The sequence below is a fragment of the Anser brachyrhynchus genome (genome assembly GCF_964034855.1).
Source record: "Anser brachyrhynchus genome assembly, chromosome: 16".
Classification (NCBI taxonomy): Eukaryota; Metazoa; Chordata; class Aves; order Anseriformes; family Anatidae; genus Anser; species Anser brachyrhynchus.
The window spans coordinates 15,466,644-15,484,935 of NC_137734.1; the positions used below are offsets into that span (position 1 = coordinate 15,466,644).

The 18,292-nt window shown below is 46.0% G+C and overlaps 1 protein-coding gene across 4 annotated transcripts in view; it reads right to left on the reverse strand.

Moving 5' to 3' along the window:
• NDRG3 (NDRG family member 3) overlaps positions 1-14,515 on the reverse strand; it is a 60,676-nt gene extending 46,161 nt beyond the window's left edge. For 2 of the 4 annotated variants that reach the window (XM_080558481.1, XM_080558479.1), the window contains exon 1: positions 14,359-14,515. The gene's annotated coding sequence lies outside the window, so the exon portion shown is untranslated. Of the gene's footprint in view, positions 1-14,205 lie in introns of all 4 variants that reach the window. The other 2 variants (XM_080558482.1, XM_080558480.1) reach the window with 1 other exon arrangement.
• Positions 14,516-18,292: the final 3,777 nt, after the last annotated feature.

Genomic DNA, 18,292 nt, shown 5'->3' on the forward strand with positions numbered 1-18,292 from the left:
AAAACCACACAGGCAACAATCCACAAACGAACAGCACTTGAACAGTAGAAGCATGTCCTGGTTAAAATGGCTGATGTCTTACAGACGACTCACAGCAAAAGCAGAATGAAGGACAGACACATCAGTCTTCCCACTCAGGAAGAGTTTCCATGAAGCCAAAACCTTCTCCCTCAGTGACTCCTTTTCTAAATCCCACAGACCAAACCCCAAATAACACTGGTGTCATTGGATGGTGCTTTACTGTCGTACTGCTTCTGCAGTAGGCGAACCTGAAACTACCTGCTGCAACTGTAAGCGTATGCCACCATCCCTACTGACTTTGGCAGATGAAGGTGACGCATTAGCTCTTGATACTGTAGATATTTAATATTCCAGTAACAACCCCAAAACACTGGCCCCCAGGCAAGGCTATATATTGTAATCCGTAATGGCTGTATTTGACTTTACTGGGTATTTGCACCAAAACAGTTTGTTAAGAAGTTGCATTGTTTTTGCCCGGTGAAGAAATGATCCAAGGGGCTGTTTCAGCCAGGCTTTATAGCTGTGCTCCAACATTAAAGAGGATTTCTCTTACAAAAAGAGCTCTAGAGCTCAGCTTTAAAAGCACTGTGAACAGCGATCTGATGAAGCGTTAACTGCCGAGTAAATGAGCCGAAATCCAGGGAATTGCGCCAACAGATTAAAATCTCAATGCCGATGAGAAAGGAGGAGGTCCTGCTCCCACTTTATAAGAATCTGACTTTATTTGTTTTGAGCCTGTCACCACTATTTTCACGTGATGGTCTTGGTCTTTTAACTGGAAGAGACAGTGAATAATTGGTTCATATTCACTCCTGGCTACTAAGACTTTCTGTTTCCATTACAACCCCTTCAAAGAGATCTTTTTAAGACTTAAGTTTTGATCTATTTATCATCTATTTATTGGTATGAAAAAAGACAGGGATCTCCTGGAAAGAGTCCAGCAGAGGGCCACAAAGATGATACGGGGCCTGGAGCATCTTCCCTATGAGGAAAGGCTGAGAGACCTGGGTCTGTTTAGGCTGGAGAAGAGAAGACTGAGGGGGGATCTTATCGATGTGTATAAATACCTGAGGTGTGGGAGACAGAGGGATTTGGCCAACCTCTTTTCAGTGGTCTGTGGGGACAGGACAAGGAGCAATGGCCACAAAATGGATCACAGGAAGTTCTGCACCAGCATGTGAAAGAACTTCTTCACAGTGAGGGTGACGGAGCACTGGGACAGGCTGCCCAGGGAGGTTGTGGGGTCTCCTTCTCTGGGGATATTCAAGGCCCGTCTGGACACCTACCTGGGCAGCCTGCTCTGGCAGGTGGCTGGACCTGATGATCTCTGGAGGTCCCTTTCAACTCCTACAGTTCTGTGATTCTCTGATCATTCTCTACCAGGAACCCATTTCACAGCTGCCATTGCTCTGGCCAACCTTTTCAGCACTCCTCCCAGCGTCTGTGGCTCTTTAGGTGCAATGAGTCCAGTGCTGACGCAGCAACCACCACGTGGGTGCACTGAAGGTTTATACAGTAGTATGTGTCCTCCTTTGATCACTTATTTTTCTCTCGAGAACATAACCTTCAATTTGCTTTTCCAACCACTGAGATAATATTCTCATAGAACTGCCTATTATAACCCTCGAGTTTCATCTATGACTGGAAAGTCAATTCAGAGCTCATCACTGTATACACGAAGGGGGGGCTGTTCTTCAGGTTCTTCACTACAATGATTTTAAAATACTCTGTTTTATTACTCAGTCCCATAGGATTCATCCATTTCTCTTCACAAGTAGCTCTTATGCTTGTTGTCATAAATAATTTACTTTTTAATCAACAGACATTGTCATTTCTGTTACCTCTCTCCCATTTATTTTCCTAAATTTCACTTCTCTGTGCCTTTGGCCTCTTCATTGCCTTGTGGTAATGGGTAACCCTGTGAAAACACTGTTTAAAATAAATCTTCCTTCTGTCCAATTTATAGGCAAAGTTTTATTGCATATCCCAACAGTCTCAGAATGCTGCCTGTTCTTTACTCAGAACAGTCTCAGAGCTGCTGGTTGTTCTTTACTCACCTTCTATGCCATTCATGCTTTCATAAAACTTTGTTACTTTCCTTTGTCCTCCCAGTGACTCCCTTCCAAGGTGCAAAGTCCTAAACTACTTAATGTCTCCTCATGTTTCTTCTTATTCCATGCCTTTGTTCCTTCTTTAATTCTCTTATACTCTACACTGAAAGAATTTGCCAGAATAATTATGCTGATAATGAAGTCCAGTGTAGATTATGTCCAAGATTTTAGTGCACTATAGGAACATTCTTCATGCTTCTACAGAGATAAATCAGTTTCTCTAAGGAAACATGCCTCAGTACTTCCACACACCTTTACAAATGTGCAGGCAACCTTCTATGTAATGCCCTGCTTTCCTCCGCTTTCCCATTTCCTTAGCACAGACAGCTGAAAAAAAATCTCCTCTGAAAAATGTTGACTTTGCTAGGGTAAATTTTTAGAAAAATCCCCTGAATTGGGATTTTTTTGGGAATTGTTGAAACAATTTTTAATGAAACATTTTTAATCAAAGAAGCTCATATTCTTCTCCCTTGACCTTGAGTTGAGCTTTTTTTTTTTTTTTAATTAGCCCTTTCATATACATTTTCTGCATTTCTCTATGATCTATACTAGGTTTGAGCTCACTGCATCTTGGTAGCAAGAACCAACTCAGCATGATATAAAAGCACAGAAGAAAACTGCAGCTACACAATTTTAAAACCAAATTGAGCTATACAGGCACACAAATATTACTGCAGCAGCAGCAGCTCTGAAAAACATCTGCAAGTCAGTGCAAATATTTGGGGACTCCTACAGAACGAGTTAAAACAAAGATTCCTATATTCCAGGCTGGGAAGCACGTCTCTAGTACTGGCTTTTCGCTTGCAGCAACTATCCAAACCTTACAAATCCAAATACACGTTAATACTTTCCCATATCTCTTTCCTGCATCAGCAGCACAGGAATGCAAGCAGGAACAGAAGCAAAACCCAGCAGCTGCAAACCAAGAGAAAAGTGTCCATCCACAACAGCAGGTAAGTCCTAGGCTTGTTTAAGAGTTTCAGGTAAAAGGTAGGCACAGTGAGAATCATTTACAGGCTCACGCATTCATTTCTCTTAAAAACAAACATGCTGACCTGATTTGAGTAATTCATCTTAATCTATTCTTAGGCTGTACTCTTAGTTTTCTGGGACTGTTCAGGTAATGTTTCTAACATCAGATGAGATCAGTTTCAGTACTGCAGCTGTTCATCCTGCCCAGAACAGGGTAAAGAATTTGTGTCATTCCTCTCCCAAGCCACGCTGGCACTGAAAGGTGCCATTTCTCTTGGGATCTTGGGTCTGCACCGGATAACTTTTGCTCAATGAAACGACCAGCACTTTCCATCGTAATCTGATACACTGGCAGCCCTACTCCAGTTAAATATTCACCTCAGTTATACATGCTTTGGTTTTCCTTTAAGTGAAGCTGTAATCAAGGGAGAAATGCGGAAAGACCTTTTATTACTGAGTCACCAGTAACAAAACTCGTTCTTCCTCTTGCCACTGTGAGAGAGGAAGCACAACGCTGCCTAGCTGGACCCTTACCCATGTAACGATGGCAATCACTAAATCCTGCTTGCGAAAAGGTAAAAGCTGACCTTTTGGAGATATGACAGCTCAACCCCTAAAAATGATGAGCAGAGAAACATGCCTGTAAAAAAGGAGTGAACCATCTACTAACAGCACAGAAATCCCCACCGTCTTCGACTGTTTGGCCAATTTGCAAGTAGAAGACAGATCCCCGGGGGTCCTCTGGCTGCTGTGCCGCGGGAGCTCAGCCGCACACCAGAGCTCCCGACCTGCACCTCCACTTGTATGTTTCTTTTCCCCATGTGCTTACTTCCACAGATGCTGGAACCACGCTGAAGGACACAGGCACTGCAAAACAACTCCCTCGGTTTACGGAAAGGCAAGTGTCAGTCTTGAAAGCTGTGGCCCCAGTCTACGAAAAGTGATTTGGAATCACCACTGCTGGGAAGACCTTGGGTTCTTCTAAAAATGCAGAACAAAATTTGAGCACTGGAACAGGCTGCCCTGAAGAGAAGTTGTGGAGTCTCCTTCTTTGGAGATACTCAAAACCTGCCTGGCTGCGATCCTGTGTAACATGCTCTGGGTGACCCTGCTAGAGCAGGGGGTTGGACCAGATGGTCTCTGGAGGGCCCTTCCAACCTCACCCATTCTGTGATTTTGTGTACGATAGATAAGACAAAAATACTTCAGATTTCACTAAAGGCAGTGTTTCAAGATTGTAACTTTAGTTCTGAAAGTCCTTCCTCATTGATAGCTTTCGCAATATTAAGACTATATTCCCTTAAAATCATTTTTAGGCCAACAAGATGACTGATGATGGTTTCTACATAAGCAGTTCATTTTAACGTGGAGATAATGACAAAAATAGCACCACAAGTGCCATGTTTACAATCAATCCACAGACTAGAATGACGTTTGAAGGCTAGAGATCTGAGAAAATGTTAATGTATCACATCAAAGAAATCAAACTAAGAAAAGCAAGACACCCGCACTACGACACTTCTCAGTTCGGATAATTAATGCTTAGGTCCTGAATTCAGCTTTCTGGTGCATATTGTTTTAAGGCATTTTAATCTTTTCCCACCATCTTCCCCCAGCATCTACCACCTACCAAATAATCAGAGAAGAAGAGAAAGTGAAAACATTTATATGCTTTGGAGACCCGCGTAAAGGCTAAGTAACACTTTTGCCTGAACAGTCCTTATTTTATGAAAATGAAATACTGACCGTAGTTATCCTACCTTTATGTAAAGTCTAAGTTCATATCCATTTTTACTATGAATTTCTTCAAAGGTTGTAATACCACACAATGAAGCATATTCAATTTCTTATTTTTTTTCTTTTCCTTTTTTTAAGATAGCTTAAACTTCTCTAGCTGATTTCATGTTTTCATTTATAAGAAAATGCTGCCTTTATTAAAGAAGTATGAAGCAGTTTAACTTAATAGAAAAAACAGTTATCTTGTGAAAGGACAAAGGAAAACCTATGCTATCCTATCACTGACAAAAAAAGCTAATGCTCAGTGAATTCCTCCTTCATCCATCTGAGAAATCCCATGCAAAGCAATTTTAAAAGCTGGCGTTTTGAAGCTTTCTTGGGCTTGTTTCGTAACCTGAATAAAACATCTTTTTAAATGAGGAAAAAAAAAAAAAGCTGTAGGTTTTTTTCCGACCACAACAGCTCCATAAGAAAAGACAAGGGCAGCAGCCGGGGCCCCCTTGCTGCGGCAGTGCTGCTGCTGGCAGCGGGGCTGAAGAGGCGGCTGCAGCTCAGCCCCAGGCAAGGCGAGCAGACAGCAACCTGCAGTCCCTATCCCTTTGCTGGCAAGCAGACAGCAACCTGCAGTCCCTGTCCCTTCCTGAGGCACCTCCCTCTCTGCTTCCGCAAGTCGGGGACAGGCGCCCAGACCCATTCTTGGCTATCCACAGGATTTAACTGTCCTCCAGGAATTCTGCTCCCCAGGGGATATCACTGTTAATAAAAAAGCAGGATTACAGACTTCTAAGAAGCCTTTAGGGGTCACTGCACTGCCAAGAAAAGCTGCTATTAGCCAGGAAATACCATTTTCTAACACCTACTAACACTGCCAAAAATGGAAGGTGTTCACACGGAACAGGCAAAAGACGCCCCTCCTGCATAAGCAACTGGTGAGCTTTGCAAATTATTTTGAAGACACTCTTATACTGGTGAGAGTGGCAGCATAATTACAGTGGCCTAGAATTACACTTGAAAACACTTAGTTTTGACAATTACTACCAGGCATAACAATAAAAGCCATTTCTCACAGCGCAAACCGGATTGCTATCAGAAGGGCTTGACGGCCTGACTGTACCATTGCACTAGGGAGGCTGCTGTAGCACGCACGTGGCCAGACCACAGTGGCACCGAGGCGGTTGCTTCCCAGATTTCGAAGGGCTGCTGAAATACGTGGGTACAGGAGTTGTTCAGAAATCAGTAATCCTCAGCAATAACAGCGACTGTCAGCCAGGCTACCTAGAGCTTGGGAATCACAGCTGACATTCCTACGTATTTGCAAAGATTTTGTGAACAAAACACAAGAATACGCATCACACAGAACACAGTAATTCCTATTTGAGATGCATGAACAGGAAACAAAAATAAAAATAAAAGACAGCAAAGAGCTTTTGGCAAGAAGGGTCCAAGAAGTCTCCATCACTATCTTGGTATGACTGCCTCAGGCCAGAGAGGCTGTGCGTATCCACACCCTGTCAGGTCATCTTTTTTTTTTTTTAAACAGTAAAAAAAAAAAAGAAAAGAAAATCTTCCATTCCCCAGCCAAAGAACACTTATTTCAAAAGGGAGGCTTTTTTTTTCTGGGAAAAGTGTTTCTCACCCCTGCCCCTGCCACACTGAAGCTCTCCAGCGCGGCACCACTGATGTTCAGAACGAGGACGCCCCTTGAGGAGCGCGTCACCAAAGGTCTGGCTTCCTTGCAGGCTTCCCTGGGGCAGGATCCCACAGCAGGGACAGCAGGGCTGGGCGACAGCGAGTGCTGCAGGACCGCCAAACACTCTCAAGGCCACTAAGACTTCCCGACAGGACATCTGAGCAAGAATCACATGCCTGAGACAGCTCCCTCTGTAAGAGCACGTCCAGAGTAAAAATTAGTCAGCAATTACTTGCACAACGCAGTCTGGACACACATCCTCTTAGTACATGCAGTATGTCCAGGCAAGAGTATATTCACATAACCTGAGCTAACGGAAAATGAATTCAACTTGGTTTTAAGGGCAGTAGCTCCTTTTTTAAAGAGTGTTCTCCATCCGCAAGTATCACACCCAGAAGTTGAACATAAGTACTTGAATACTGCTCAGCGGGTGCAGCATTTCTGCTCTGTGTGGTCAAAAGACTTTTCTTAAACCTTCCTTCATGACAAGATGCCCTGTGCTGAAAGTTCCCAGGCTGGGGTGTGATCAAGTCGCTGCAGCACACTCACCACACCTCTCTCCCCTCAGAGGTGGGAGTCTAACAACTTTCTTTTTCTTTTTTAAATATTGCACTAAAAACAAATAAAAACACAACTTTGCTGTCCAAAAAAACAACACGCTTTAACTTCTTGGAAGAAGAGGTAATCTGAACTTCTTCACTAACTCATTTGCACAGACAAATCTGCTGCCTCCCCTGTGCCTCTGTATTCACTCTGCTTGAACGTTCCAGGCCATTTTTGCCACTCAGCCTTTTGCATTAAAATCTTTATGATGACGGGCCAGCAACTGAAAAGCTGCAGTCCCAGATTACGCTGATTCCTCAGTCAACCATCAATTATATGGCATACTAACGCAAAAGCATGGGGCGTAGGTATACCAAACACTACTGGATGACAAACATTGCAGTGCCAACCGGGGAGCTGCTGTAACAACGCAGCATTCACAGCCTGAGGCAGGCACATGTGAGGTCCCATAAAGCAGCCGCCCTGATGGCTGTCTTCTCAACAACCCACCTGCCTTTTGTTTCTCCCTACACCACAACAGCAGCTACAAGCATTTGCTTTATGTAAGTATTACATCGTGTAACTCGCTTCAGAATACTTCACCTTCCTTTAAAGCACGGTGCTTGCTGGCAGGCAGAAGCCCGCGGGCCTGGTGATCCCACAGCTCAGCGGGAAACACCAAGGCACCTCCCCGGCCTTCCCGGGTCTCACAGCCAGTGGAGGCGCTCTGCCCGGCGGGGCTGGAGCTGTTGCCGTACCAGCCAGCCCAGACAACCCGACACATCGCCTCACTCAGTAGCCCAGCATGCCGCAGCTGGAGAACCAGCTGGGTCTGACATTTAGTCCTAAAAGGGACCAAAAAGCTTTGGAACGAGGCAAAGGAGCTCTTTGATTGACACTTTTAAAATAGCGTTTCCAATTGCCTATTTCTCTTAGAAATGTCAGGAAATTATCATTTTGTCCCGTGGCTGACACAATCCACATGGAGGTTTTCACTGAGTCCCGTGCCTTGTCATCCCTCAGGCTGCGGAAAAGCCTCAGTGGCATTGTAAAATGAGAAACGAGATCCCCAGCTTTCCTGAGCACCCGAAGAACTGTACATGGTAGCCTCACCCTACACAAAGGAACACAGACATTGACTCCATAACGAGGACTTCTGCTTTGACAAAACTCAGTCAGAGCAAACTACATCAGCAAAATAGCAGCGCTGGTGGCACACAAGGGTTGACAAAGGCCCCCGCAGCAGCAGATGAGCACATGCCCACAGGAGCTCCCAGCACCCAGCCCCAGCAGACAAACCAGGCAGCACCCGACTGGGCAGCGCAGAAAAGCAGGCGTCGACCCCGCCGCTCCTGAGCCCCATGTTCCTTCATGCAAAACAAAACACAGAACCACACGAGCCCTCCTTTTTGTGGAAGAAAATGCACCGGTCCAAGTCATATAGCTATGTACTTACACAAGTCCATTTTTTTTCCTTTTTACCTATGCGAAGGTAGAAGCACCTACACAAACTGAGAAAAACAGACTTCACTAGCTCAACGATACATTTCAAGTCTATCATAGGCAAAAGAAACCTTTAAAAACAGAAACACCTAATTTTAGTTCTCCACACAGAAAGACAACCCCCAAAAACCCTCAGCAGGGCACTGTTATTACATAGTTTATGACAACGGAAGTGGCGAACCTGGATATGAATTTTCAAGAAGACACCTCAAAATCCTATTTAGTGATCAGAAATTTCATTATAGAACTGTACTGTTTGCATTTAGGAAACTTAAAATCCAGAATAATTCTAGAGTTTACAAAACACAAGAGCATGTGTGGCAAAATTTGTTAATATCCATTTACATACTTTTGAAATATTTATCATGCAACTGTTTAAAATAGAACAAAGTCCATATACAGGATAAAGAATAATACTAGATCCCTACTGATTTACATAAATGCACAAAAAACCCTCGTTCACTGTCTTTAAGAAATTCCAGGTATTATCCCACGGTCAGTTTGTTTTTCTGCTTCAACACAGTGGAAAAGTCTAAGAAGCAGTCACAAAATCGATCTAATTAGTACCTAGGTGTGATTCATACACCAAGTCAAACTAATCTAACTACAGCATCAAATTCGTGCCAATTTTGAAATAAATAGTGCAAATCTGTGCACTGACACATATACTGCCTTCAGTCCAGACTACAGCTGAGCCTGTAGGGTCACAATTTTAATCAGCAGCAGCAAGCTCAGAAATATGCATTCATCTAACTGAATTGCTTCTAATTAAATCTGCATATTTGTATGCTATCAGGACGTCAACACTAAATCAGTATTAATTTATAATTTGTTGAGTTCATTTCCAGCCAGATCTGCTCCCAGGCTCGGATCTTCACATGGCAGCCGGAGGGAGCCGGCAGGGCTGCAAGGACGGCTGCTCCAGTGTCTGCTTAGAGCAGCGATGGGACCACAACACACGATCACACCCGGAAAGCTCTGCAGTTACAGCAGAACTGGGAAAGCCCATGCCTGGACTAATAGCTAGCTGGGAAACAGATGACCGCGTAGGGATAAATGGTCGATTCTCGCACAGGAGGGAGACACCCAGGAGCCTTATGCAGTGCTCTGCATTGCACTCTGTGTTCATGAATGGTCTGGAAGAGGGGGCAAAGAGGGAAGCAAAAGCCTGCTGAGGGTACAGGCTATTCTGACAGGAGAGATGAGGGCTGACTGAAGAACTGCAGAAAAACCCTATGAGACTGAGTAATCGGGAGATAAAACATCAGATGAAATTCAGTGCAAATAAAGTAGCACACAGGAAAAAAAAAATCCTAATTTTACATGTAAAGTGATGTGCTCCAAACTGATATTAATATTCAGAAAGTCTTGCTGGAGTCATGACCGACTGATAAAACCATCAGCTCTCACCCCTTCAACAATTAAAAAAGAATAAATCTAACATTAGGAAGTGATTAGGAAAGAAATGGAATTAAACTACCACATAAAGCTGTAGTATACCTGCACCGTAAATCCTGGATACAGCCTGTTCCCTCATTTCAAGGGGACACAGTGGAAGTGGAAAACATTTCTAAAAGGGAAACAGGGTTTGAAAAGATAAACAATGAGGAATAATTGATTAGGCTAGGGCTCTTCTGCCTGGAAACAGAGACTGCTGCAGTGACATATGACAGAAGTCTATAAAATCACCAGCCGCACGGAGAAGGTAAACAGAGATCAGTTGTTCACTGCTTCAAACAATACAAAATTTCATACGAAATATGAACTGAAGGTAGCAGCTGTCAGGTTCAAAATAAGAAAGCTGATGTAATTAGCTCCTACAGCATTATTCTGTGCTCTGGAAAGCCTCCCCTGGGACGCTATATGTTTAAATGTACTAGAGATATGGGCAGATTCACAGAAGAAAAATAGATTAAATGTTACGTAAATAAATGAGAACATCTACCTATTGACATCCTAGAGCTGACGAGAGATAAGAGGGCTCCGACAAAGGCATATATAACTTGCCCTGACCTGCCCTTTTCTAGGCATCCCTTTTAGTGGCTGTCAGGAATGAATAGCAGAATAGGTGTTTCCACCTGATTCTGCGTCTGTTTGTATACCATAAAAATCAATTCCACCTCTGGTACCCCTCAGACCTCCACTGAACTCATTCAACTTGCTTACCTGGCAGAAGTTGATCTTCTGGAGAGCAGGGGCTCAACGGGTTCAGGACAACATCCAGTTAGTGCTGGAGGTGCTACAAGACAGGGCATGAATTTGACAAGCCCTTTTCCTTGCCAACTGGTCAGTAGATCAGTTTAAGATGTAATATGCAGCTTCACCACCAAAGTACAGATGAAAAGGAGGCGGCAGATTGCTTATATCCTCTGCTCAAACACCCAGAGAAAAGCTACAATTAAGCTCTTTTGGAAAAAAAAAAGGCTGATTTCATATTTTTTTAATCCAACTGGTAAATATGAATAGAATCATCAGTCTGGTTTATACACAATCGAATAGTAAAGGTTTCTTTAAAATCAAACATTGCAACTATAACCTCCACCATATGCAAAGTAAAGAATATGACTTCAGTGAACTAAAACCTGTTGTAAACACAGAAATGCATCCAAGTCTGGTAAGGTTCATAGCCAAATGAAAACAAAGTTATTCCTTTGCACGCTTCCTGCAGCGTCAATTTGATCATTACGTTAAATGGTGCCACATTAGTCACAAAAGCCAAGGGGATATGAACAGACAGAATAAGATGAGTGATCGATAAAAATATATTACTAAAAATCCAGGAAGTCCATTTAAAATTCAGAACTCACAGGAAGAAAACTGAAGGCTAAGTGAGATTATTAAAATCAGCTCTGATTTGCACAATAGAGGGTCTCACCCAGTCATTCCCACGTCAGGACCACATAACCACCGCCTTGCTTAATAATTCACCTGATCTGGCCAGAATACTGAGGCTTTCCAGGGGAACACAACATAGAATTTCATTATTCCTCCCAAACTACATTCATATTAAAAATGAGGCCGCTAGGATGCATTAAGACATACACCAGAAAAATTTTCTTCAACATTATACGGAGAAACAGTAGCAAAAATACTCCTCCATTCTCCTCTATCATGGATTAAATAAGGCTGCAATAATTACAGACACAAGTAGCCTTAATCAGCACTGTGCAACTGTCCAACACAAGGCTTAAGAGTCATAAGCAGCAGAAGCATATTTACTCATATCCAAGATACATCTCGTAGATGATGAGAACAAGATAAACCCCGATAACAGAGGGCTATGGTGTCAGCACTGACTACAGCTACAGGTATAGAATTCACTGAGTATATGGCTTTCCTTTTTTCAGGAAATGAGAGTAGTAGCAACCCTGGTGAGCTATAATTTGCAAGAATGACATTTAAATAATTCAAAACAAAAACCTGTATTCCGTTATACATGAAAACCAAATACAAAATTTTTTTTAAAAAAAGGAGAAAACAAATCAGCTTTTAAGTGTACTTAAGACAATATTACGGCAATAGTCTTTTAAGCTTCTTCATCAAAATGCCATACCTATATATTACAACTTTGCTATAATGTTACTTTGGGCATGCAACAGAGTAATGTTTAAGACTGAAAATTGTCTTAGTAGCATCTTTCACTTAATTTCATAGTATATCTTTGAGAGACCAAAGCATAACAAAAGCCTCTGAAATCTAACATTTTTCAGTGGAAAACATAAGTGTAATAATACATTTAAAGATCCTGTTATGCGTGACCAACGTGAAACACAAGCTGCAAAATGAAGCAGTGAAGGATTTCTGAAGGTGATCTGAAATAAGGTAAACACAAATTAAGCATGTTTGTTAACTTACATTAGTTTTTTACCTAACATATAAAATGAGTAGCCAGGAATAAAATTAAAATTTCCAACAATGCTGCTTCCAGCAGTTGTTTAATTATCATTTAATCCAGCTTCTACTTTTGCAAAGGCAAGCACCTCAGTGAAAGCCAGCTATAGCCCACACTAAGTTTCTGCCCTCAGCACAGCCAGTTTCAGTACTTCCTTTGAAACAAACTAAGTTTCCAAATCCCAAACAAATAAAATTGGAATAGTCATTCTCAGCACTGAGCCCTCTCCACAATCCCAGTCCCATGACTAATAATCCAAACGAACCCTAAAGATTACCTCATTTCTTCAGCAGTCTACCCCTAGTTCAGTCCCATTTGAGTATGGGACACGCATCTGGTAAGTTCTGCTTCCTAGTCCAGTTCAGTTATCCGACAGGAAAGCTCCAAGCTGTTACCAAACTCAGCTTAGATTTTACATAACCTATTAACTTTTTGCCACGGACCTCTACGTCAGGGCTAAGCATAGTTTGACAGGGGTTTGGAAGACTGTTGCCCTCTTGTTCCTATAGAAAAGGACAGGCAAAGCCAAAGCAATGAGCTCCATCATCTTATCTGAATATAGGAGAGTCATGAATGTGCCTGACAAAGGAAGAGAAGTGGATTCTGCTCCACTTGTAAACCCATCGTCTCATCATCTCGGCACTCAAGCACAAAACCTCTTCTGGGTTTCCCAGATTTAACTCCCTAGCACTCAACAGACCTTTCCTATTCCCTGGAGCAAACACGTGCTTGACCAAGTTGTCCCATTTCTGCTACAAACTGGGACCGTGATCTGCATGCTGCGACTGCCCCGTGCCACGGCTGGATCCCACATTGGTTCCAGGCTCCCCAAACCTGAAAACCTGAGAGGAACGAATCAAGAACTGGATCAGACACCGGGCTCTGACTCGGCAATGTCCCCAGGTGCTGCCGCGGGGTCAGACGGCGAACCCCGCTCCTCTGGGTCGCCCATGACGCTGTTTCTTCTGTAACCCAGGCATCTTCTGCATGGGACTTACAGCAAGGATTTTCATGCTAATGGAAGCACCTGACTTCACTACAACGCTTTGAATTACTCCCCATGACTTACATTACACATCAAATAAACGGACATTGACCTAAAGTGATGACGCAAGTCAGCATAAGATATTTTTTATACAGCCTATTCCTTTCCTATTCATACAACAACAAGACCCTATCGAATTAAAGAAAAAAATATATGTTTTTGTTGTCCAAAAGAAATCAAGACCTGCGAATTTTAAGATACGAGTACTCTCAAAGGAAAGCTATCGACCACAGTAAGCGGCAGCCCGGAGCACCCCAGCGCTTTATTCAAACGACCGGCGTCATCTCCACGAGAAGCCGGGGCGAGTTTTGAAGGCGGTTTGTTTTTTTTTTTTTTTTTCCCCAGCGAAGCCCGGAGTGCCGAGGGATCGTTTCCCAAGCCAGCTCCGTGCCGGCGCGGTGCCGTCCCCGGCGCAGGGAAGCAGCGCGCAGCCCCCCCTCCTCCGGCGGCGGCCCGGCGGCCCCCGGGGGCTGCGGTCAGCTCGGCGGGAGCCGCCCGGGAAGGGCCCCGCCGCGGTAACCGGCAGCCGGCTCCGCCCCGGGACGGGCAGCGGCCGCAGCGGCGCCGCGGTGCACGGCTCGGCTCCGCTCGGCTCGGCAGCGCTGCCGGTGCCCGCGGGCACAGCCGCCGCCGCTCGCCCTCCGCCCGCCCGCTGCCCGCCGCCGCTCCCCGCGGAGCCGCCGCTCGGCACCTACTGCCCGGCGGCCACCGATCGCCTCAGTGCCGCGGAGCCCGGCAGCGGCAGAAGCCGCCCGGAGCGCGGGCCGGCGGGGCCGCCGGCTCAGGGCTCAGCGCCGCCCCGGCGCGGGCTCAGCCCCGGCCCGCGGGCGGCCGCGGCGCTCACCTGGACGGCGGCACCTCAGCAGCTCCGGCCGCCGCGGCATGGGGGGGGCCGCTCTGCGCCTGCGCGCCGCGCCGCGGGCCCGCACACGCGCACGGCTCGTGGCGGGGCTCGGGACTACAAAGAAGATGGCGGCAGCGCCGTCTCGCGAGCCGTCCGCCGGGCGCCGCCTTCCACCCCCGGCTGAGGGGGATGCCGGCAGCGGCGGGCGCTGGGAGCGCGGCGGTACGCGCTCCCAGGAGGAATGCGTCCGGCTCTCCCCTAGTACGAGCTCTCTGTGCCGTTTCGCGTTCGCTCTCATCTTTTACAGAAGTTGGAAGGCGTGCAGCCCCCGGCCCGCCGCGGTGACGGGGCCGTGGGGTGGCGGCGAGCGGAGGGGGGTGATGGCTCGCAGGGAGCCTGGCAGCCTGCGTTTTCACAGGCACCGACAAAAGGCGCCGTTTGGCTCCTCAGGCTGGATGCTTGATGGGGAGGTAGTATGGCAAGCACCCAAGGAATGGCTGACTTGAACATCAAACCCTTTTTACTGTTGGCTGCATTGGAGGAGTGCACCTAGGTAAAACGATCGTCGTGGCCCTTCATCCATGACTGTTTCAGTGAGATGGGAAACGTTTTGCTGCATGGTGTTTGTAACAAAGGGACGTGAACGCTTCTGTAGATGTCGAGCCGTGCTCATCAGCCCTTCTCTTTGTGCAGCACTTTCTCAGCACCCTCTGGTCTATGAGTCCAGGCTCAGTTCTTCCTTGTGGCCTCTTCATCTCTATTCCTTTCACTCTTACACAATAATATTTTGAAAACTTAGAACACAAGAAAACTTCATTTACCAGCTCAGTCTGCTGCCAAGTCACCACTGAAGAACTCATCATGTGAAATCCCAGCTAGACACTCACCTGGGCACGGCAGTCACAAACAAGCTGCAATCTCTTGCTTGGTACAAGGTACATCGTACCATTCCAGTGGTACAATTTGTACCGCTCCAGTGGAGCGCAGTGCCACCTTCCCAGTGTAAACCAATGCACATGCAACATGCAGATGTGAATGTTTGAGGCAGCCCACTCTGAGGTCGCAGTTATTCAACCACATACCTACTGACAAATCCTGGTGCCATATTCCTTTCACAGATGCCATGAATGTAACTAAACTGGCAGCAAGTTTTGCACAAAACTTGGTGTTTGCAACTGTAAAGAGTGCTTTCACTATTGCTGCTTTCCTGGCTCTTTGGGAATGTCTTAAAGTAGAAATACTTGGATCCCAGAATAGCAAAGCATCCCCAGCTCCTCTCACCTTAACCTTGGTATGGACCTGCACCAAACATCTGAAAACTAGGTACTGCCCGAACTTAATCCATGTTCTGGTTTCTGGTGCCACCCAGTGGTCCAACATCCTGCTTCTAACTCCGTTCTTAATTACGTGGAGGCTGTTACCGAGTAGCCGTTGGGGGAGGGGAGGCGGAGAGGAGGGACCGTATGCAGGTAAATAATTCCTGCGTATGTTCGCAGCAGAAGAAGAAAGAGCTGTGAGTGATCCTGGCACTGGGGCACTCAGCTGTACCCAGCATTACAGTGTCCAGTACCCCTTTCTTGTTATCTTTTAGCCTCAGCCCGTTCTTACATCACTGCCCTGAACCACCTGCAAAATCCTGCCACCTCACAGCACTACCTGTTGTTACTTTATCACCGTCTCACGCTTATCAGTTATTTCTAGCAATTTCTCATGTCACATGTCACAGTCATTAGTTTTTCCCACCCTGCATTTTGGGTAATTAACATCCCTGTAAGCCTGCAGACAAGACTAGTCCTTTGGCCCCACTTGTCACATGATGCTTCCCAGCTCATGGGTGTAGGCAGCAGAATGGAATATGTTTGTTATCTCTCCAGCTTCTGTTGATGGAATGAGCCCGCTTTTGGTCTGGATCCTGTCCTGGCCTGCAGATCTGAGCAATCTACCTTGCAGATCTGAGCAATCTACTGCAGGTCACTGCATTGAAGGCCAAGTCAAGTCTGCTTTCTGCAAAGGAGATTCAGTTCAGCACCACAGTGTTAGGCAGTGTTACGTACTCACAAGTCTGGAGGCAAGTGCTATTCCATTTTGCCAGCTGTGATTAGTATGATGCTCCCAGCACAGCCATTTGTTTACAGTGCACCTTTGTCTGGTTTTGCCAGGGCTAAATACTGGAATTGAGGCACCTCTGGTGATCATCTCTGCCATACATTTCCCAGTTTGGCCCAGACATCTGCTCTTTCTTTCAAGGAACTGCCAAAAAATAAACTGGGATTCAAAACATGTATGTATCTCAGGTAGGCTGGCTGCTCCCTGAAGGATGGAGGAGCCAGGAGCTAAGCATGGTAAGCTGAGCAAGGCCAAGGCAGGGAATGATACCGATGTCTCATACCCAGGCAAGGCAGATCCAGAGATAGCAGCTGGCTTCAGTGGTGTTTCTGGGCCCATGTGTAGGATGTGTCGGGGTGGTGGCTCCAGGTGAGACTGGACAGGGCCATTAAGGCGTATTAGTGCACTGAGGGCCCCTGCCAAATAATTGTACATGGGACTATCCAGTGTACTGTGCCTCAGTCTGCCATTCACTGATATCCACTTCCCCTCCTCACACCCAGCTCTGGCAGATCCCCTGCTTGCAGCTGCCTCCATGGAGCCCATGTGCTGTCAAACAAGGCTTGAATCAGCCCAGGTGGATGGTACCCACTGTGCCACTGTACTCAGCCTGTAGGGACAGTGATTTTCTTTCAGATTCCTCTTAAAATATGAAGGGGTGCAGTAAAAGAGCACCATGCACCTGGGCACCAACCAGCCCCCTGAGCACGCTGGCCAAGATGATCCTACCATGGCCCTGACCAGCCTTGCCTGGGTCCCCCACCTGCACCCTGCCCGTGGGCACAGGAGCCACATTTAAGCTCAGTCCTGGGGGCTTGGTTGCGTTCTAAGCTGGGGTGTAGGGGTGTTTGTCTCCAGCTGTGCCTCTGGACCTTTCTTCTGGCTGGACCTCAGCTGTGGGTAGCTTGTCTCCGGGACAGACACCTTCTGTGTGTGCTGTAGCTTGTTTCCTGGACCCATCTCCCTTTGTTCCTGACAGGACTCCCTGGAGAGCCCCTCAGCCTGGTTCATTGTTTTCCCCTGTGGCTCATGGGGGCTCTCAGGGGACTTGTTAGCAGTACCTGGCTCTGCCCGTTGTGCTCAGAGCCTGTGGGACTGCTGCGGTGGTGAAGTGCTGCCTGCACTGAAGTAACCCTTAGCTCTGTCTGCAGCCGACTTGCTGCTCCCTGCAGCTCCTCATGGACTGATTGCAGTAGAGTTGTCTGGGAAATGGAATAAATAATCCTTCATGTTGCTAATAATTCACCAGTCTTTCTCAGCATTTGATTCCCCATTAATTGTGTTTCCCTACCTATTTTCTTCTCAAGCACCTGTTTCAGATTTGGTCTAGTAATGAATATGACTTTTGCCCACCAACCTTATCTCAGTAGAGCAATGAACTTATTCACACTCTTTTTTCATATAGGCACTTTTTTTTTTTTTCATATAAAAACAAGTAGAGTTACATGCCTAGTGGCTGTGCACTTCTTGCACAGGCCCAAATGTAATGCCAGCTCCCAAAAGCAACTTTGTGCCCACCTGGGCTACCAAGACAAGAGGTGGAGGAAGATGAATGAGCGCAGATCTGTGCAGGTGCTATACTTGGAAATGGTTGGTGCTGCTGCTTAAGTTTTTAGGTACTATGTGAACTAGTCTGGCTGTTGAGCAGAGGAAAGAGGGAAATTTTCCCCCACAAGGCTGTACAACCATCGTGATGGCCCTTCAGCCTAGAAAGTTTTCTTCAGGCTCTGTGACATGGCCAGTCCCCATCTGTGCACATGCTGTGGCATAGCAGTCCACCCTTCCCAGGACCCTGCAAAAGGCAGCAGAATTTGCTTTAACTAAGCTA